This window comes from Podarcis gaigeae, assembly GCF_964106915.1.
Source record: "Podarcis gaigeae genome assembly, chromosome: 1".
Classification (NCBI taxonomy): domain Eukaryota; kingdom Metazoa; phylum Chordata; class Lepidosauria; order Squamata; family Lacertidae; genus Podarcis; species Podarcis gaigeae.
In genome coordinates, this window is record NC_139678.1 from 106,541,891 (window position 1) to 106,556,893 (window position 15,003).

General features: G+C 41.6%; 1 protein-coding gene across 7 annotated transcripts in view; it reads right to left on the reverse strand.

Annotated features, from left to right (window-relative positions):
• BAZ2B (bromodomain adjacent to zinc finger domain 2B) overlaps window positions 1-15,003 on the reverse strand; it is a 183,636-nt gene that overhangs the window by 120,848 nt on the left and 47,785 nt on the right. For all 7 annotated transcript variants that reach the window (XM_083702747.1, XM_083702743.1, XM_083702756.1 and 4 more), the window contains exon 2: window positions 11,707-11,749. The gene's annotated coding sequence lies outside the window, so the exon portion shown is untranslated. The remainder of the gene's footprint in view (window positions 1-11,706; window positions 11,750-15,003) is intronic.

Sequence of the window (15,003 nt, forward strand, 5' to 3'; positions counted from 1 at the left end):
TAATCTTTCACAAAGCTACAGGTTAAAATCTGAATTATGGATCACAGTTCAGTGCTATGAAGTGAGCTCAACATAATTTGAAGATGTTAAGATACAATGCTGAAACTACTTCCCTTTAAATGAATGGGACAACTCGGGAGAAGGTGTTTTCAAGCAAAGAGTAGTCCTGCAGGCAAACTCCTTTTTTAATTTGTTTAGAAAAATCCTTAGAAAATCTTTGTGTTCAGTTGTTCACAAAACCAAATTAGACCCTTTCTGAAAACAATCACAAGACTTCCATGCACAAGTGCATCTATATATATATAGTCTGCATTCATATTTTCCAGATGAAGAAGGCATCATCTTTTGTACACATAAAATAATTCCTAGGTGCTTTCCTGAATCAATTATGGCAACTACCATAAAGCAGTAACTCCATTAGGGGGTGTATATACAGGATTAAACATTAGCAGTATTTAGTCTGATATTCTTGGTTTGTCATTTAACTCTGATCTGGACTAATTTAAGCCATTATAGTGTAACACACAGAGGATACCAAAGGATGACTAAAAGTTCTGAACGTGTTCACGGTACCATAATTTTCACCATCCTTGTTAGTCATAGACATTTTAATATTTGTACTCCTATATATTTTCTTTTCTTTTCTCTCCTATCCCATGGGTATTCAGGAGCAATGCTAGCTTTGGGGGATCTTGCCATCTCCTTTGTATAATTTTGTCCCTTTTTATTTTAATCATGAGACCAAGCTAAAGCACATTTCTAGTGCTCCCCCCTCTCCCCCCTTCTCATTTAGAAATGCAAGCACACTTAAAAGCTGTCGCTTAAAACATTTAGGTAATAAAGCAGGCTTATGCTTCTTTTATAATGAAACAGCTCAATTTGTCCTGAATTATGATGACTACTATTTGTCTACTTTTAAGGAATAAAAAGCAGGGGACAATTTATTAAAGCAAGAACATAACTCCTGAACACTGGAAGGTCACAGCCTGTGAGTTGAGCTGCTAGCAAAAACATCTCTGATGCTCCAGAGCTGCCATTTTTCTTCCTTGACAAAGACTCCATCTGCCACAGAGCCATTTACAGCCTCAGAGTCAGAATATCAATGATTTCCAACCATTCTGCAAGTCTGCTTTCACCTTGACATCACCTCTGTAACACATCTAAAACAGATGATACATACACATCCCTCTGCAAGCTCCACATCCATGCTTTATGCAGCTGATAGGCATTTAAGCCACTTCCCGATGAACCATTTTATATTCCCTGCCAAATTGGAGAAGTTTAAAACTGGAACAATTTTCTGCTATTACATTTTCCCAACACGCTTTAAGACAAGTTACCGTTACCTAACTTCAAAAAGTGGGGATGAGAATTATTTGAGCCCATCGGCATATTTAGGGCATGTTTGCACAAAATTTGGAAGAAACAGGAGAGGGGCTCTGTGTGCTGATCCAGTGTATGCCATCCTTAAAGGTACCATGACATTCTGCACAGACTGCACATATCCTTGGGTGATCTGTGCAGCAAACTGGAGAAATAGTGTGCCCATCAGTGAGTGCAGTTCACAAGGAAAAATACAAGAAACCATGAACAGCACACGATTATTCCTCAGTTATATCTTTTCACATGTGTTTATTAAAAGAAAAAAAAGGATGGGAGGAAACATTCTGAAATTCTGAAGCTGTTTCGTGGTCTTTCTTGGTGCATGTCTTACTTTAGTTTTTATCTAGATTCTGGCAATGGAGGACTACCTTGTTCATTTTTAAGGGACTTCCTGGGTCATTTTGAAGGGTGTTGGCTTTTTAGTGGTTGAAATTTGGCTGTTGCACAGAGAAAATAACCGAGAAATCCAGAATTTTGGTGTAGCTGTGACTGGGCAGTAGTGTGTTCATTCTACTGCAAAAAGTAGTGGCAAAGACACATCCATGCTCTTCCTAACTTAGGTTTAATTTCATGACAAAAATGTAAACACAAAAATGTAACAACGAAAAGCTGCACTGCCAATTCAAATACAAATAAAATATGCCATTAGAATATCCATGCTGCAAGGTGGGGGTATTGTGGTTGAGAAAGCATGGGTTATTTTAGCCCTGCACAGTAATCTAGTGTTGTTGGGGGTGGGGGGGAGGAGAGCACATTGTAAGGCACCTCCACTCTTGTTATCCAGTCTCTTGGTGCCGGGGTACTTTGGGAGAAATGCAGTTGGAGGCAGGCTTGTTTGAAGTCTGGGACGAGAGTCTTGTTAGAACAAATTTATAAACAAAAACAAAAAAAGCAGCCAGTCCCTGGCAGCCCCCCCCCCCCCGTTATTTTAGCCCTCTGAGGCCCAGGAGCAATTGTACCTGGCTGCCCCTCCTCCTCTGCATGGGCCTAGTTGGGGGACCTGTTGATTGTAGCAGCAATGTGGGGAATGGGGGGGGGCGTTTAGTTGCTTTTACACCCACGGGGATAATAGGGAGATTCTTAGGAGTAGGTTGATGCTTCTGGTATCACTACTTAAATGGGCATATTAATGTCAAAGGCTTCAATCTGTTTTGCTCAAAAAACCTGAAAAGTGTAGTCTTTATGAAGTATAAGTAATAAATAACCACAACAAATGTTCTTAGAATACACTTCTTGCTTTATTGTTTATTTATTTATTTTACCTAGAATTGATCCAAGCATGTGCATCTGCTTGTATGCATGTATTACCAGCCAAATGACAAAAGACCGACAGGAACGTCACTGATTTGCAACTCACGAAACTCAAGTTGTTGGCACTGGGTGAGAACAGGGCTCTTCTGCCTTTAATAGCCTGTATGGCACACAGATTATTAACAGGTTACAGTATACCTTTTCTAGTATGATAATATAATTATGGGGAAACTTTCACCCGTTCAAATTATGTGTATCAGATGTCTTATTACTTTGTTGAGACCTCCGATTTATTTTTGAGCCTCCTCCCCACACGCCAAAAAGAATGCACAGTTGTGTATGGAAATACCCAATGTGTATGCAAATGTGTGTCCTCTTTTGTGAGTGGAACATGCACATACAGTATACTGGGCTCAGAAGCCAAAGCATAAAGCTTCAATCTAAATGTGCTTTGGATTATCATGTAAATGTCTATTAAAATGACAGTAGGCATATGTGCCTTTTATAGTAAATTATATACATTGTATTTCTGATGTTTGGGCAAGTATTTTAGAGTAACAGTGTTTGTTGTTGATGATGATAAATCCACAAGAGTATGTTGGCTGCAATCAAGTTGCTATTTACCTGGAAGTAAGCCCCTTTGAACTCAATGTGACTTATTTCTGACCAAATCTGTATAGATTGTGCTGTAAGGCAGCAATCCAATACACACTTATCCAGCAGCAAAAGCTGAACCCTGTATATATCTACTCAAAAGTAGACCATTTTAAATTTAATGGGACCTACTCCTAGTCTCAGCTATGTGTGTGTCTCTTCGAACTCAGTGGGGCTTACTTCCGAGTAGACATGGATAAAGTGTATTGTGCCTATTTCCTAAAAGGGATAAAGGATAGTTTTTCATTGCTTATTGTCAGCCAATGATTAGCATCTGTTGGGTGGAATAAGTAGTTTATAAAGCTTTACTGTACAGATGGCAATGAGAATGATTCAGATGTAAGCGGAATTTTCAGTCGCATCCTTCTATTTTTAAGACAACCTGTTTTTATTAGTTAAACAGCAGTAATATGTTTGAATATAACCTTGAGAATTCCTTTTAGCTGCAATTGCTTAGGAAATGCCAAAACCTTCCAAACAAATTGTTGTTTACAACAAAGTTTGTGTAACTTGCTTATGCGATAAATATGCTAAATAAATATAGGGAAGGCATTTTTAAATGTTAATTTGTACAGACAGCAACTGAGTTGGTCTCTCTGCTGTATTTTAGGATGAAACAATCAGTGTTTCAGTTCTTCAAGAAATACATTCTGTTCTTCTGTTTGCAAATAAAGTTGCTGAAACTGCATGCCTATAGAGGAATCAAGCAAAACATGAACAGATACAAGCCTCAGCACATATGGGGTGGAAAATTTGAATTTGATGGGTTAACAAACTCAAACCATGCAATCCTCTGCATGTCCACTCAGGAGTAAGTCCCATTGAGTTCATTGGGCCTTACTTCCAAGACTGTACTACCAGCCTTTTGTGTTGACACAAAATGAAAATTGTGCTTCACTCGTCTATTGCAAGAAAAGGAAAAAGCTGTCGGTTTTGTGTACGTGGGTTGTACAATGTGTTCAGAGTTTGTCAGGGAAGTTGGTAACGCTGCCATGCCTAGCTACAGAGAAAAGAAAAGAAAAGAAAAGAAAAGAAAAGAAAAGAAAAGAAAAGAAAAGAAAAGAAAAGAAAAGAAAAGAGAATCTGGCTAAAGCTATGGGTCCCCTCATCATGAAAATGCACATAAACACATTCACATAAAATTCTGCATACAATTTATGCAATATGGGGGGGGGGGGCCGATCTTTTTTGTGCCTAGTTCACAGACCCACAGAAGCCCATTCATAGACCCCAGGGGCTTCATTGACTACAGGTTAAGAACTCCTGTTCAAAGTATGTGTTACCTAGACATTATATTTTATTTCTTTTGAAATATTTGTATTTTATTCATATAGAATAATGAATATATCTACACACGTACACACACAAAATGACATGGTCTTTAAAACACAGCAAAGGCACAGCTCAACCCCCATGCCAATCCTATTGGTGGATCACTGTAGAGCAGCAGGGCCATCACTGCATCTGCAGCCCTGCTCTCATGGCAGCAGCAGAAGGTTGGGGGAGGGCAAGACAATCAGGACATATGTTGACCCGACTGCCACACCAGTTCTAGGCTGGCGCAGCAATCAGGAATGATGTCGTTGCACGACAGCAGTGAAACCAGCTTGGAATCCAGCAGACTCTTAATGGACCTGGAGCCATCCAATGGTTACTGCGGTGGACAGCCCTCCAAAGGAGCAGTTTGGTGCTCCTGTGTCATTTCTGCCTGGACAGGAGAGCTAAGTGGAAGGACAAACCTCCATATACTCCAACCCTCTACACCAAGAGTTTGGATTGCTCTGTGATCAATTTGGCAAAGTTTGGCTTTTTTTTTTTTTTTTGGTCCCAGTATCTAATTAACAGGAGCAAATGTTTCTCAAATATTTATTTCTTCTTCTTCTTTCTTTCACTCTCACGTAGCTGGCTAATGGGAGACATAACAGCATAATCAAACAGTTTATGTTGAAACCTTGTTTGTCATCTGGTGTTTTGCATAAAGCACCTCAGATGAAGTAACCATGTAATATATGAATTCTCAGTTTTTGCACTTCAAAGTTTTGGTGCAAGGAAGGAGGAAGAGAAGGAGATTTGATATTTTAATGACTATACTATGCAAAAATAGTTTCATTCTCCATTGCCAATTTTCTCCTTTGAGCTAATCTGTATTCCTCAGTCACACAATGCAGATTTTGCTTAATCTTTACTGCTGATTTGTCAGCAAATGAGTCTCTGAATTACAAACACCAAGCAGCTCCATATTCATTTGCAGTACTTCAACCTTAATATTTGTCTCTTTTTAATCTACATGTATGTTTTGCAAAACTACATTCTTTTAAAAAATAATCTTGAGATGTGTAATTACTTCTTGCCTTCCATTTTAAACAGTTTTACTTATTGCAAACACTTAAAACGGTGTGCAGAGATCTTATTCTTTTAGGTTTCTCAGTTATAATTATTGTTATTATATAGAAGCAAAGGTTTAATTAAATCTGCAGGTGCTGTGCAAATAGAAAGTGGTGGATTTTTAGTTTTCTTTCTGAACCATCTGTGGGAAACAAGTAACAGTGTTTCCATAATATTTCAGGATATTAAAGCAAAATTTGTGGTTTCATGCTGGGTCTGAGAACACACTATAACCAGAATAACATGAATCATCACCCTTAAGAAAGGAAAGAGAGGCCATTATTTGGGGTAGGCTCCCTACTGACTAGTAAGAACAATTCAAAAAGACCTACATTGAGTCAAGATTGCCCTGAAATAATTAAAATTTAAGACTGAAATATCGTTTTAGAAAATACACATCGACTTTCAAATTATTAAAGGAGGAATTAAGAAGGGGGGAGAGAAGGATTTGTGCTGGACGGATTTTTTAATATTGTGTATTTAAAATAAGAAACATATTACTAGCAAGTGAGGAATATGCAGGGCTGTGTTCAACTAAACCTGCGCAACCTAGTTTCCACCGTCTTCCCCCGCCACCGAAATATGTTCTGGAGGATCAGGAAAAACTCCAGAACAGCACACAAGGGGAGGAAAGGGGAAATTGTGCTGTCAGGCAAGCACAACAATTTTCTTGGGGCAACACTGAATTCCATCCTGAATAATAAAGATGTGTCTTTTAAGATTCTATGAAATAATTCCTTCTTCCGATCCGACGTTACACTGGGCAGGATAGATTAATGCTATGTGCCACCCATCCATCTAAGGAAATATCTTTGCGTTCCACACAGGGCAGGGAAAAGTTTGGGGAGAGTGAAATGACATAGGGCTCAGCCCTTGTGTGTCCTATGGACTACTAGTAACATGGGAGAGTCAGACTTGAGTAACCAAATTTGTTCTCATGGTCTGTTAATGAAACACGACATGCTCATAAAGAAGTTATTAGGAGAAGGTTCTGGCTGACCTGGAAACAACACAGGTTGGACATAAGAATAAATGGTAGGACTCATTAAGTGTATAACTGGCTCTCCATCTGCTCACATATTCAGGATGTAGCCTGTGTCTGTTTGACAACAGTAGGATCCTCAAGGACATTTCTGAAACCACACTGTGGCTATTCTGAACCCGCTATTAGGCTCTGTCTGTCTGTACTGCAGTTGAGCCAGAACAACAGGTAACCCTGTTGGTCCCAACAATCCAAGAGGAAGAAGAAGAAGAGTTTGGATTTAATACCTCACGCTTTCACTACCCTAAGGAGTCGCAAAGCGACTAAAAATCTCCTTTTCCCTTCCTCCCCCACAGCAAACACTCTGTGAGGTGAGTGAGGCTGAGAGACTCCAAAGAGGTGTGACTAGCCCAAGATCACCCAGCAGCTGCATATGGAGGAGCGGGGATGCGAACCTGGTTCACTAGATTACGAGACTACCGCTCTTAACCACTACACCACACTGGCTCTCCAACAACCTGTGCTTAGCAAAAACACTCATGCAGGTGTGAGAGAAGCTCCAAAGAGATATAAATTCTGCGTCAACAGCACCTAAACAAAGTCTGCTATAACCTATGCCTGGCACTAGTCTTGGGATACTGCAGTGCAGACCTGCCCAACTTGTGTTCCACACACTCCCTCGGTCATGTACCTCCTGTTTTGCTGTCCCAAGCAAGAAATAAATAACGGGTTTATTGAGGCCCTGATTTCAGGCCGGTGTGTTATAAATTATGCAAGCCTGCTGTAGGCGATTCTCCTTTGCAGTCCCTCAATTCTCAAAATTATACGTCTATTCACTCGTTCTCTTGCACCAGAATACTGGTGCAGGAATTAACCCATTGTCCTCTCTGCCTCATGTGTGTCCCTAACAGCCACTCCTCCTCATTTGTTGGGGTCAGAACATTCGCAGAAGGGAACAGCTCTACTTGACTAGACTCGCCACAATGTTTTAGAACCTTGGATTTTATTTAATTGCCCAGAGTATCTAGTGTAGACATTCAGCCACCAACACATGGGGGGGGGGGGGAGGGAGGCTGCAGGGCAGAAAAGTGCAAGGGGTGGTAGTTGCATGGGTGGGAAGAGAGAAAACAAATAAATAGAGCTTATCAGGAGATCTTACACTGTAATGCGGCAATAAACTGTTGCTAGCAATCATGTGCACACCTCACACTTACTTTAAAAACGTAATTTCCACTTATCTAGGAGGACTTGAGATGAACTATTAAACAAAAAAAGTAACATACATTGCCCTGTACTGCTATTGTAATGGTTGTTAGGGGTTACTTGTGCGTAACCTTACTTCAGTTCAGTTAGCTTGCTTGCCCCAACCATGCCCAGGGTCGGAACTCGCCCTCCATGACCTGTTAGTCACTTGCAGAATCCGAGAGTGGGCGTCTCTTGAACCTCTTCCAGCATAAAAGCTGTTTGACCCCGAGTCTCCTCCTATGTTCTCTGCGCGGAACGCGTCTGCGCAAGTAAGGGGAAGGCAGGGGCGTCCCAGCGCTCTCTCCACTATCGTCGGGGGAAGGGTCTTGGAGCCCTGTCACCAATTCCTCCATCTCCCTCTCTTCTCTATGGGTATTGCGTTGAAATCCTTCCCCCCTGCTCATCCCCTCTCCGGCATCGCTGGGTGGCCCTGCCTCCGTCTCTCGTTCTGATGGCAGTTCCCTGACAGCTATGGACCCTATCCTAAATACGTCCATTCGGTAATTATGGGCCTTACTCCCATAGAGTTCAATGGGTCTTACTCTCAAGAAAGTGTGCCTAGGATTGCCACCTTAAAACTTCAATACAGTGCCCACCATCTTAAGTAAATGGTAGCTGTTCTTTTCTACAGTTAGGTGTTCTCTTCTTCATTTTCATGGGTTCATTATAACAAACCCTCACCCCTCTACTTGCCTGGTTCTGCAGTTTCTGTGGTTGCTTCCATCTTACATGTTGCAGGTTATCTTATCTTCCTCCTGTTTTGCTGTCACATCACGGGCACCCTACTAAGCAATGTATTCGCTACAAAATTGTTCTTTTGACCTTTAAATCACTCCCCCCCCAACTATTTAATAGATTTGCTCTCTCCGTATGAACCTGGCTGTTCTCCGAAATCAGCAGATACCAGTCCCTTTTCCATTCCTAAATATTTATTTGTAAGGTTGCATGGAGAGGTTTTTAATAGCTTCACGTTCGGCTGTGGAACATGCTGTCAGTTACAAGCGGAAAGCATTTCCAACTTGCGGGCCTTTCGAATCTAACCTTAAAAAATTATTTCTTTTAGTCAGCATTTCTAAAATGATTGTTTTAGCAATTTTTTTTCCTCCTGTGCTACCAGATCTAATTTTAACTTTACTGATTGTAAAGCACCCCTGGGATGCAGGCATGAAGGTCGCTACTGAAATACAAGATTGCAGAGTATCGTAAAATATTCAGCTTGCGCCGAATAAGGGAAGCTAAATGTTACCCGGCACAATGTTGCCCAAGTGAGACCCAGTTAAACACAGCAGCAAAGAATAAATGCCCACCTTTTATCTTAAGACGGCAAAAGACAAATAACAGCCTCCCTTTTAACCATTCCATACTCTGTCTTGGAGGCAACCCTGTTTCTGACAATCAAAAATAATGAAAAGATAACAGATCTCTTTGAAGGTGCCACCTACACACCCAACATGCACAGACCCACTAAGACACAAAATTTTCTATTTTCCAAGAGCGTGATTGATAAATACATGCAGCAAGGGAGTATGCTCTGACCCTTTGATCCCCTGCTCCAGTCTTGAAGAAAATCCCTCTTCTGAAATGAGTATTTGCCGAGGAGTGAGGGGGGAAGAATTGTTCATAGGCTCCTAATATCAGTTATTTGGAGTGGTCTTCCTCAATATCAGAGCAGGGGAGGGGAGGAAAAGTCAAATTCCTTCCCTATGCCTGTTTTGATTTCATTAATTATCACCCCACCACCACAACCAAGCTGGTGCAATTTCCATTTTTAAGGATCTGCACAGAGGCTGTGTATACACGATACATTTTATAGCACACCCCCTCTCCCAAGAATCCTGGGGACAGTATTTTACCCTTCACAGAGCTTCAATTCCCAGGACCAATAACAAACCATAGTTCCCAGGATTCTTGGGGGAGGCAATGTGCATTGAATGCATGGTGTGAACACCTTTAGCTGCAAAGCTGCATTTAACGCCGCCTGTAGTTTGTCCCAGGAGTTGCCTTGAGAACAGGCTGCCGGTAGCTATAGGAAATAGTCATTCAAAGAATGGGGCAGGGAGAATGAAGTATGGAGGGGGCACAGGTAGCAGCTCCGCCCCTGGTATCACATCCCAGCCTCAAATTTTGCACATTGAGACCCAAGGTCTGAAGTGTGTTGGGTCCAGTGCTATTTAACATTCATCAATAATATGGGGGCCGGAAGGAGCAGTGAAGAAGCCAAGATCGTGGGTGACACCAAATTATTCAAGGCACAACCTGCATATCTTACAAAGTGCCCCCAAAGCGTCTCAATAAACTAAGCAAGTGTTCAGAAAAATGGCAAATAAGGTTCAGCGTAAGTGATGCAGACTAAAGCAAAAAATCCAGTTTCATATGGTATCAGGACACAAAATAAGGTCATGTTATCAAGGAAGAGGTAATGTTCAGTTCTGACCTTAGGTTTACAACCTTATACCCCAATCCAAACGTACAGAGTGAGATCCTACCATGAGCACTAGAGGGAACCAACAAACCATAGATTACATTAAGCACATGATTCATGATTTAACAGGATACAAATTTAAAAGGAGACCCAAGCCACATGTGGATGCCTCTACCATGCAGATCCTGGGGTCACAGTCATAATTAGAAATTTAGTCCCATTCATTTCAATGCGACAGTGTATTTAGGATTGTAAAGCCAGGCCCCTGATCTTGCACTTAAATGTGACAGAAACCATCAGATCATAACATTCTTCCCCCCGCCCCTCACCAACAGTTTTCTTTCAGCTAAATGCAACTTCCGAATGAAAACGAAAAAACACCTTGTTAATTTGTACCAATGACTGGAAACTGAATTTTGTCAGCAGCAAATGCAGCAAATGAACCATAATAATGATAATATCAAATAGCAACCAGTGTATAATTTCACTTAGAAATGAGGCCACCATTTCCATGTGTGACAATAGTAAGAGTAAAACAAGGGGATAGGTACTACAATGTGGACATTATTGCTGCAATCCTGCAAGGATGAATGATCTGTCAAGAAGAACAAGTCTCAGTGCTTCGTTGCCATTTTTTAATTCTTTCCTACTTATGACGCTGATGCTCTAGGAGGTAGATCCCCTTCATTCACCAGCCAGGTACACAGTGTTAAAACCTGATACTTCTGACAGTACTGATAATTAGGGATTGGGAGATTCTGTTTCTTGGTCCACTTAATTAATATATAAATGAGCACATGTATTTTATGCAAACCTCATTTTTTTGGAGCGATGCATTTCTTATTTTTTGGTTATACATTAAGCAGCCACCCCAGACATGTAACATTTGTACAACACAACATATTGCATCAACTACTATGAGTGAGACTGCCACTACACTGGTACAAAGCACTAGGAGGTGCCATATTATTTAGTTAGGCATGCTTAAAGGCTCATCCACACTACTACTTGTCCACTGCCTAGAAAGCATGGGCTGGAGTGGTTTTCTGTTTGCCACACTGCTTTCCCAGGGGAAAGCCAGCTTTTTAGTGCTGAATCAAGTACCCATCTGCAGAAAACCCGGTTGAGGTTTGCTCCAATTCAGCAATAAAGATTGGGTTTTCCTGGGGGGAAATGGCAGGACAAGTGGAATTCTGCATGAGCCACAAATCTGATTGAAACTAATTGGGACATGAAACCCCAAACGATATATTTAAGTTGCACTGATTTCTCGATTGAACCCAACGCGTTTTTTCATTCACACTTCTGTTTATACTTCACCACATGATTCACACTTCTCTAAAAAAAGAATTACCATCGTGTCAGTAACTGAAGAATTACTTACTGTGATCAATGTGGTCAGTTCTGTGGCATCACTGTTTTGCAAGCTGAAAAACAAGAGAAGCGGTAATGTTCCAATGAATTACTAACGGATGTGAAGCAATGTTGGATAAACACATCTAATGTAATACGTAGGAATTCCATAAACAATCAGAAGATGACTGCAGCACAATGAATATGCAATAACTAGAACACCTGATCACAGACACACACACACACACACAAACATTTAAATTAATTGCAGGATAAAGAACGACACCACAAAGGGCTGTAGCATAACTACTTCTTTTAATGACCTACAACCCACAAACCAGGCACAGCACTACTATACCAGCCATTCTTTTATTCCAGTCCATTTGTGACAAGCTGTGCTTCTGAAGCACTCATCCTACGCTGGTCCCACAGGTTGGCATTGCTGGGCACCTGCAGAAGCGCATTCCCCAGGAAGGGGCCCACTGCCAACCACTGGAGTCCCCATGCCTATTCACCTGCCCTCTCCTAGGAGCAAAGAGCCTCTGTCCACCTTGCCCTCCTCCTCTGGACAGCTGTGCAGACTCAGCACATAGGAAGAGGCATAACAAAGAGAATGCACTAGTGATGTGGTAAGCCTACTCAAGGAGGGGAGCCACTGAGATGCCCAACAGCTATCTTCAATCCAATCTCTATTACAATCACAGATCAACCACCCTACAGCTATCTCAAACTTGGAAACAGCACTGTGCACCTCTCTAGCACTTGCTGTGAGCAGCCTCAACACAAGGGCTTCCCATGGACATACAGTTTGCCGCTGTCCAAAACTGGATGCTGGACTAAATAGGCCTTTGGTCTGATCCAGTTCTTCTTATCTATTTAGGGGCCTGTAAAGAAATGGGCCACTGGATGTTTTCAGAAATGGCCAGCGGGGAGGAGAGAGGCCACTGACTTGGCCTCCTGGCAGCAGCCTCACTGCACAGTGAGTGCATTGGAGGGAGTGCTGAATTGCCTCACCTAGGGCTGTCCCCCTCACCACCACCTTGTCTCTGCACCATCCCAGGTCGTGGAAGAGAAGTTGCAGCACTGTCCCTTCCGTCCACCCACTCCTGGATGTTCTTGAGGTGAGGAGGTTCAGGAAACACTCTGCAAGTGAGATACATGTGGGCAGGTGTGCATGTGAGAGTTGTGGATGGGATTTGAGGACTAACTGATGATGGGAGTTGTAGTCCAACAACAGCTGGGGACCTAAGTTTGAGAAACACGCCATGAATAGGCATTCGCTCATATGTTACGTCATCTGTACGTCATATGTCACGTCATCTATATGGTGGAGCAAAGCAGCTTCTCCACAGACAGAGAGAAAGCCCCATATATGTGACCATGTGGACAAGATTATAGGTAGACAGCATTTTCTTATTTCTGACACGTGTGGATGGCACAGTGAAAAAGAGCTAGCATGAATCCGGGAAGTGAATCTTGCCTCCTCCACCAGTGCAGAAGCAGCTCTTGCTCCTACCTTTAGGAGCCGAAAGGTAAAAATATAGTAGAATGAAGATGGAGTCAACAGGAATGGGGTCTGGCAGAGCCTAATTTAGCAGCCAAAAGGGAGTTCCACAGATGCACCCTAGCATTGGCATCTGATTGGGGGTGGGCAAGGTGGAGTGGGGGAGGGAGTTTGGCCAGCTCTTCTGCCTTTAAGAGCAGTTTAATCTGCACAAATTGGCAGTTGGTCCTTTTTTATGGCATGGAAATAAACATTATTGCCAGGCTAATGGCTGCAGATTAGGCCAGTTTTAAGAAAAAGTTGGCAATCCTAATACAGAGGCTTTCTTATTCTCCTTTCAGTTTCCATTGAGACTCCTGCCTAATTGAATCACAAAAACACACACACCTCTCTTCACGCAGAAAAGGCCTGAGAATTTAATCACCTACTAGCTCTATTTGTCCTGTATCTTCTTCCTGGATACTGGCCATGAAAAACGTCAACACTGAAGAAGAAACAGTGCTCCCTTTATTCAATACTGAAACAGCGTTTCCTGGAGTTTTGGAGGTGCTACTACAGCAAGCGGTCTACTTTGTCCTCATTAAGCTTAGAATAACCAGCATGCAGCCTTGCAATATATTTATTTATGCTCCATTGAAAGTAGCATCTCAAAAGATTTTCTGAAGGTCATTTTTGAAGTCAAAAGCCTCTACTATTTGAGCAAATTTAACAACATCCATAAGTGAAATGAAAAAAAAAAACCTTGAAATGAAATATAGTACAATGCTAGCAAGGGACGAATGGCATAACAGAAGAATATTTTAATAAAGCCTACCAGAAAACAGAAAGGACTTTACAAGCCCATCTGCTCAGAGTGAAATCTTCCCACAGAAATTGAAAGATGCTTCATCTGTCTCACTTACAAGAATAAAGGTGACACCAGAACACTGGAATCGCAAAGCAATGTCATTCCACTAGTGTTGCTAGAAAACATTCTTACTTTCAAATTTTTCAACAGGTTATGTCTGCTACCACCCAAAAAATTATCATCATCCATACTGCATCAACACAGTAGATCATGATGAAATGTTATTCATTCCCTGCTATACAATTCAGAGGCAAGGACTGATAGCCTAGCTTTACTAAGGCCACATATATTTAAAAGTTGACATAAAGATAAATGCTGAAACTTCCTTCTAAATACACTGGTGTCTATCGCACTACAGTCAGTATACTTGCGTGATCATGCAATATCACGAAGGGTGGCAAGATGGATGCCTGAAGGTAACTCAACGCAGCAATATCCATCACAAATTGTGTTAAGAAGGTTGTGGCTTAGTTCCTTGGCTGTTCTGCAGCCATGTCACTAACACCCAAAGAACAACCTGTTAGAAACTGACTCTAACCCAAGATCGTAAGCGTAATTGGTGTGGGTAGGCTGCTAGACCTAGACCATGTAACAAAACTTTAATACATAAATAAACATGTACAAGCAAGACATCCATACAAAGATAGCAGCAGAATAAAATATAGTGTAGTCCTGCAGGTGTCTACTTAGAAGTGAATCCCACTGAGTTAAATGAGGCATATTCCCTACAGCCTAACTTCTGTATGAAACCGAAATAACTAAAAAGGTATGGCCTAATAAAATAAGCTGGCCCTGAAAAAGCAGCAGATCACCAAGTGAGAACTCCTTTAAGTATGATCCAAAGTTTGGGCACCATTATTGAGAAGGACTGGCAATCTCCACTCACCTCACCTCTGAAGGTGAAGGGTAGGCAGTCTACAATAAGGCCCCTGCAGCAACTCTTCATAACTGGGCAGGTTCATGCAAAGGACCTCTAC